Below are 6961 nucleotides of genomic sequence, written 5' to 3'. Positions count from 1 at the left end.
ATGTCACTATGGCATCGTCAACAAATCACATCATGCTCGAAAGAACGTGAACAAGAACAGCAAGGAGCTATTGACAGAAATACCACCTGCAAAGGGAATTGGACTAATTTTCGATCTCGAAAATTTTGTGCAAATTTTCGGATTTTCATACAAAGTATACAAATATCTTATGAACGGTTAAAAAAACTAGTGCTTGGTCGAAATTTGGTGATCTGCGCCTATAAGCAGCAATCCTTCATGTAGAATGGTACCACTCACAAGCGTCTAACCGGGTCTTCGGATTCGAATCAAATACAACTGAGAAAATTCACCGTCGTACATGAAGGAAATATTTAAGGGTCTTTTTTAGTCTTATAGTAACGCTCGCGGATACAAAGCAAAGCCATGCTGTACTTGGTTGAATTTGGAACTTCCTTGGGCATAATCTATCATTGTTCTTGTCACACGATAAAAGAAATGCAAAATTTATTTATACATTAGAAGGCAATGTTGTAAAATTTGTCGAGTTTTGTTCAATGATTGATTGATGATTGATTAAATGTTTGATTTATGATTAAGATTATGATTACTGAATAAAATTGGCGATCTTTATGATTATGATTAATGGTTAATGATTAAAACATAATATTGCAATGATTATGATTAGTAATTAATGATTAACTCTTGATTTTTTGTGATTAATGATTAACATTTTTGATTAATCATATTCATTAATCATTAATCATGATTAAATTTATGATTAATCATTAACGCTCTGCGTTCGGTCCAGTTTAAACAATTTTAATGTAATATATGCAAATGCGCCGACTTGTGACGTAGTTGGGGGATGATTCGTTAACTGTGATTTCATACTGATTTATCCGCTAATTCTAAAATACTGCAATAATGTTCGATATTTCTGGGATCGCTTTTTTATGTAATCAAAAAATACTTAAGGTGAAGATGAATCGAAGCCAAACTTCAAATTTTCAAGAACACGGATCTGGAGATCAAAACATCCGGTTAAGCTGAAAACTTAATCGATTGGTCACACCAGCGACTGACCATTTTTTCACCAGCTCCCAAAAAACTCTTCTAGTTTTAGAATATGTGCCGATATTGGTAATTGATCATCTGGATCCGAAGATATTCCAAAATTCCTTAGGTGACCGACGCGTAGCCATAACCCACGTAAATATCTCTTGCTACAGCTTTTTTTATCGTATTCGGGTATTCACTACACAAAATGATACATTAATGCGAGTATGTTGAGAAAAAATGAAGCAATTTGGTGCAGCCGTCTTTGAGTAATGAGCATTTATGTTTCTGGTACCACGCTGGACAAATAAAGATCTTGAAAACTCTAAAAAAACTCATATCGTAATTTTCAGATTTCTTCAAGAACACTGAACCGATTTCTATGAATTTTTCAGAGTATCTCCTTTTTATCTGGCATTGTATAGTGCACATTTTATTTTTTTTATAAATTGACCAAAAACAAAATGGCCGCCAAAGACATTTTACAGAAAAAATCAAGAAACAAAAAAGTTATCGCGATTTGAATATTTGTTTAGCGGTAAAAAAGGAAGATTAGTAAATTTTGGCCACTTTCATATTTTGCAATAGTGCCATTTAATTTGAGGTTTGAATGAAATAAAAATATAATTGCATTACATTTTTTACGAATTCGATATGCGATCCCTTTAATACATGTGTTTTGAAGGTGATCAGGTGTCACCTATCTTTATTGATGCTTTGTAAGACATGTCATCCTAAAAACAAAATTTTGAGTACCTTAAACATAGTTTCGAATCATTTCGTAATGCATGATGTTTCAAAACATATTTGAAGCATTTGGAAGGAAGCGCACAAATTTGGTCAAATCATGATTTTCTCGCAATGTTACAACCGATTTGAGAAAAGGGGATAAATTTGAGATCTACTGCTACATGGTATGAAATGTCAGAAAGAAGCTTTCATAATATAATTTAAGAGTCTCGAGTAAACGGAGTAAGCTTATATTCCTATATATCCCATTAATTTTGAAAGACAGATTCTTGAAAGATTTAATCATCGCTAATGCTCGGAAGATATTGAACCAGAATCAGTGCTGTAAACATTCGACACTTTGAGCGACTTTCGTTTCGTTGCCATGGTCAGCAGTCACAGCAAGAGCGGTAGAATGAACGTCGACCACCACAAAAAAGTGTCAATTGAATGTCGTCTGATACGAGAAAATTTGCATAAATCATAAGTTTTGCATAGAATTCATACATCGGATCATAAACAACATGGATAATTTGATTTTGTCTGTTTTGTCGAATGTGACACACATACAGTGAAAGCAGAACAGAAACAAACAACACCATAACGCTTCCTAACATTGCAATCGTGGTCAGTGGCATTCAATTGACATTTTTCTTTTCGACATTCGTTTGATCGCTCGTGTTGTGAATGTTTATGCGAAGCGCTGCCGAATATCAGCGAAAACGTGTCGACTACCGTGATTGCTCACAACACTGACCAGAATAAACAAGCAAATTAACAATTATTGAGCATAAGCTACAGAAGATAAATTGTATCAATTTGAATGACAGTCCAAAGTATCAAAGCAAATGCCAATCATATAACAAGCAAATCTGAAACTAGAGAAATTATGAACAATGACCACTTTCAAAAAGTTTTCTTTCGGAAAAAGTATCGTGTGACAATCATTTCTCATCTGCAAAATCTCAAGCATGTGTACTTTTAAGTTTCTGTTCCCATCGACCTCGCTTTCGCATGTGCCCTCCACTCTGAGTCTCAAACATGTAATCAGCTAAAAGTATACGTTAATCAATTTCATGTCACGTTTAATTACTTAGAGTTCAACATTTCGCGTCATAAAACCGGCTAAATGATGGTCGTTGTTTCCGCATTTTTGCCTCCCAAAACAAAGATTTCGCATTCCGCCTTCTCCCGAGTTCGTATGTAGCTCCTTTATGACAACGCCGAGAGCGCCACGAAAGCCCCATATAAAGTAAAAGCGAAGATAACAATTACGTTATTATGATGATACGCCGTATGACATTCTCACTCATGTCGAGCGAAACCGTACAGAGATTATCTCCGAAGCGTTTTTTGTATACCAGGCCCTTGCCTCGGTCTTTGCTTTTGCACTTTTTTCCTCCTTCTTGTGTTTTTACCATCCAATCTTGGAGATTTTCGCTGTATATCTGCACCATCTCCTTGCCGTGTGTCGGTCCATCACCTTTTCTTCAGTCGGGCAGCAGCAATACATCTCCGGAACGAAATGACGACGATGAACGATGATGGAAAGCAGCAGCATAGCATTTTTTCGTCGCTGTTCTTTGCTTTGGCTGTTAACCTTGACCTCGCTCGGATCCTTAGCGGAGACGTCGACGACGAAACCCAGTACCGATTGGAAGTAGCTATAAGACAAAAGAATCATCCATCGAAACTCCTGGCTTAGCAGGATTGTCTGGATCTCAACGAAACCATCATTCATAGAAGGGTATTGAATGGCGAGGAAGAATGGAGTAATCTTCCTTCTGGGTTGTTGTACCTTTCTGATGTGGACATAATTGCTCGTTTAATGTTTGTTTAAATAGATTTTTTGCAGGATTCGCACTAGTAAAGCTAGAAACTATCACCTACCCCGGCTATCTGGGATGCTAATGGGGTTTAGGCTCTGTGGTTCTCACTAAACGGTATATTACGGATGCACGTCTCGAGTGTGGTACATAGAAAAAATGAAGAAAACGACTCTGTGCCACGCCACCTTTATTTGGCTTGGGCTACAAGTCCGATCTCCAAACGAAACTACCTCATGGTATTACTTCAGGGAGTTTTGGGCTTGTCGATGCCTCTACGCCATTTCCTCACCTCTTGCTCTATTCGTTCTGACTGCAATTTGTAATGTTAAGGCCGGCGACACGCCTGGGCCATATGAGACTTTTTGTGATAGATGCTCCTGTGCCGTGTTTTTTGGACTCCACTGCGTTGCTCGTCATGCTCTTCGGGCGGATCGATTGGTTACCGAGGTCGGTCTTGCGATTCCGGTTGAGGGGTGAGGTCCGGTACGCAAGCGCCCCAACAACCCAAAGCCGGAGATTCGTCATGATCGATACTACTCGGCGTAGTTTCCGATGGTGAAGCTAGCCTACTCCGAAGAAAAGTTCCCCGACGGAGGAATATCTCCCGAAACCGGGCCGGTAGAGTGCCGAAGTCGGCCCATCGATTCCGATTCCTCCGACGACGGAAGATCTCCCAAACCTATGCTAGCCAGGCAGACGATGAGGTCGGTCCTGCCCGGTGGAGGAAAACTTCCGGTTCACAGGTGCCCCGAGGACCTTTACCGGCGCAACTACGCGATTTACTCAGTTAGTCCCCGACATTGGTCTCAACCTACTGCAATTCCGGTGGAGAGAAGCTTCCGGTACACAGACGCCCCGACGATCATTTGCCGGAGCTGTTTCGCGATCTACACAACTAACCCCTGGCGGAGAACCTAGCCCACTCCGCGATGTTGGTCGGTCAAGTGATGAGGTCGGTCCTGCAATTCCAGGTTTGCAGGCTACCCGTTACCGATGACGCTCGAACTACTCGGTCTAGTCCCCGACGGAGGATCTAGCCTACTCCGATCGCGGCTCGACACCCTCTGGTCTTCTCGCCATTTTTGTTACAGCCACGACAGGATTTGCGTTATCGCTCTGTTCACCACGTGTACTTACGTGTTTGACCAGGGTTCTTAATTGTCCTATCAATGATGCGAAATCCATAATTTTTCGCACGAAAGGAGAATGCTTTTTCGCTTCCTCATATGAGCATCATTTTTCGCTCACACTTGTTTTCCCTGGAGTTACGATGAAGAATAACCGAGAATCATTCCACTATGGGGATAATTTCTTTGTCACTCCAACATATTTTCGACCAACTTCGACCAACTTCTTCTGAGGATTATCACTATGTGGATAATCAAAAACTGATGCCGGCGACGGGGTTTGAAGCTAGAACATTGCTGAAAACAACCGCGATGCATACACGCTTACCATGCTACCACATGAATTTGATGAAAGCAGTGGGTAATTTGGTATATTTGGTATATTTGGTATAAAAGGCAACTGCAAGGCAACTTATCGCTGAAATTGTTTTGAGGGAGAATCCATTATCGCGAGAGTGAGTGAGAATTCAGAACCTTGGTGTTGACACATTTTCTGCACGATGTTGTCGAGGTTTAGATCTTCGTCGCTGCTTCCGAGCATTTCGTTCCGCACTTTCGCGAATCTAGAGCAGTCAAAAACTACATGTTGCGGTGTCTCCTCGATGTTTGGGCAATCTTGGCCGTGCGGCGAGTCCTATTCATCCACGTCTGTTGGTCCATCTTCCTTTCTCCACGCAGTCCCAATCGTGCTGCCACCTCGCCATAGATTCGACTCTGACCATCTTCCGTACGTTTCTGACGTCTCTTCGTTGGTAGTACTCGATAACCTCAGCCAAAGTGATGTAAATGAGGATCACATCGGCTATACGTATACAGCATCTGATGTTCTATACGCACTCGCAACTCGCAATGTCATCAGCCGAAACGCTCTGTTCAGCTTGCCACGGTTCTGCTTTGTATCCAATGCCTTACCCCAAGCCTCAGTATTGATGACGAGATATTAGCTAGCAAAAACTGATGCCGATTCCTGCAGCTGCAGGAATCGTATAAGTTTAGCATGATTCTCCCTATTGCATTCATTGCCTTCTCGAAATTTTCGTATACGTAATCAACTTGGCTGTTAAAATTCAGTCGATCGACGATCATTACTCGCAGGTGCTTCAATACGCACTTCGGCGCAATTACATACCGTCCAACGTTCACCTCCATCTGCTAAAACACCTTGCAGTCCTGAGCAGCACCTCTGTTCTGTGGTAAGCTATCTGCAGTTTGACTCTGCTCATCCAGATCTCGATTGCGGCAATTGTTTCCATCACAGACATCTCCACTTATTCCAGCGTCTCGCCCATTACCGTTAGTGACACATTATCCGCAAAACCAACAATCTTCACCTTCCTATGCAGCCGCAGTGTCAAAACTCCATCATTCATCCCGTTCCAAAGAGTTGGATCGAGAATGGAAGCTTGAGGCAGTGTTGCATTTGAACGCGTTCAGTTTGCGTTCCAGTTCAAATATTTGAACGAGGGATCAAGTAGGCTTGAACATTGATCAGTTCAAAAAATTGAACCCATGGGAGCTGAAAAATGAACGCGGAAAGAAAATTGTTCCCAATACTCATTCACAACACATTTACACGCCAAAGTCATCCAAAAGATGCTAGGAAACATCGATGGTACCATCAATTTGGAATGATATGAATTCAACATAGTTTGATGTATTTTTTTCGTGTTTTAGGCTGCAGTGTGCATATATAAGTGAACGGGGCGTTCTTGAGCATTGACAAAATTTTGCACGAGAGTTCAATGTTTACTGCGTTCTCGTTCAAAAAAGGAACGCGTTCAGTTCACTTTTGGCTCGCGTTCAGTTCAAAATGCATCACTGCCTTGAGGGACGCCCACTGTCACTAGCATTGACTTCTGACCTTCATTTGTTTTGCTTTGTTCGTTATGTCAATTTGTCTATCTAAGTCAGTAAGTCTAAGATATCCTCCAAAAATTTGTTAAATGCTACAGTATGGCCCATAAAAAATGCGAAAATTGTTTGAACGTGAATTTGGCATTCATAAGCGTTACTTTCGTTGTTTTTATGAATGAATGTAATTTCTGGTTTTTGTCGTATATTCTGACATAACTTCGCTATCTAGGACAATTTTTGTTATATTTTTCTTATTACCCTAAATAATAATATAAAGCAAAGTGTGAAGGTTTTTTCCGTTACAAGTTAGAAACAGCGTCTGGCTGACGTATACTCTGATGATAAATTTTCCACCTTAGAAAATCACACTTTATTGATGAAAATATTAGTTTGTTTGGTATCAGA

This window comes from Aedes aegypti, chromosome 3 (genome assembly GCF_002204515.2).
Source record: "Aedes aegypti strain LVP_AGWG chromosome 3, AaegL5.0 Primary Assembly, whole genome shotgun sequence".
Taxonomy (NCBI): Eukaryota; Metazoa; Arthropoda; class Insecta; order Diptera; family Culicidae; genus Aedes; species Aedes aegypti.
This window is presented reverse-complemented; position numbering follows the sequence as displayed.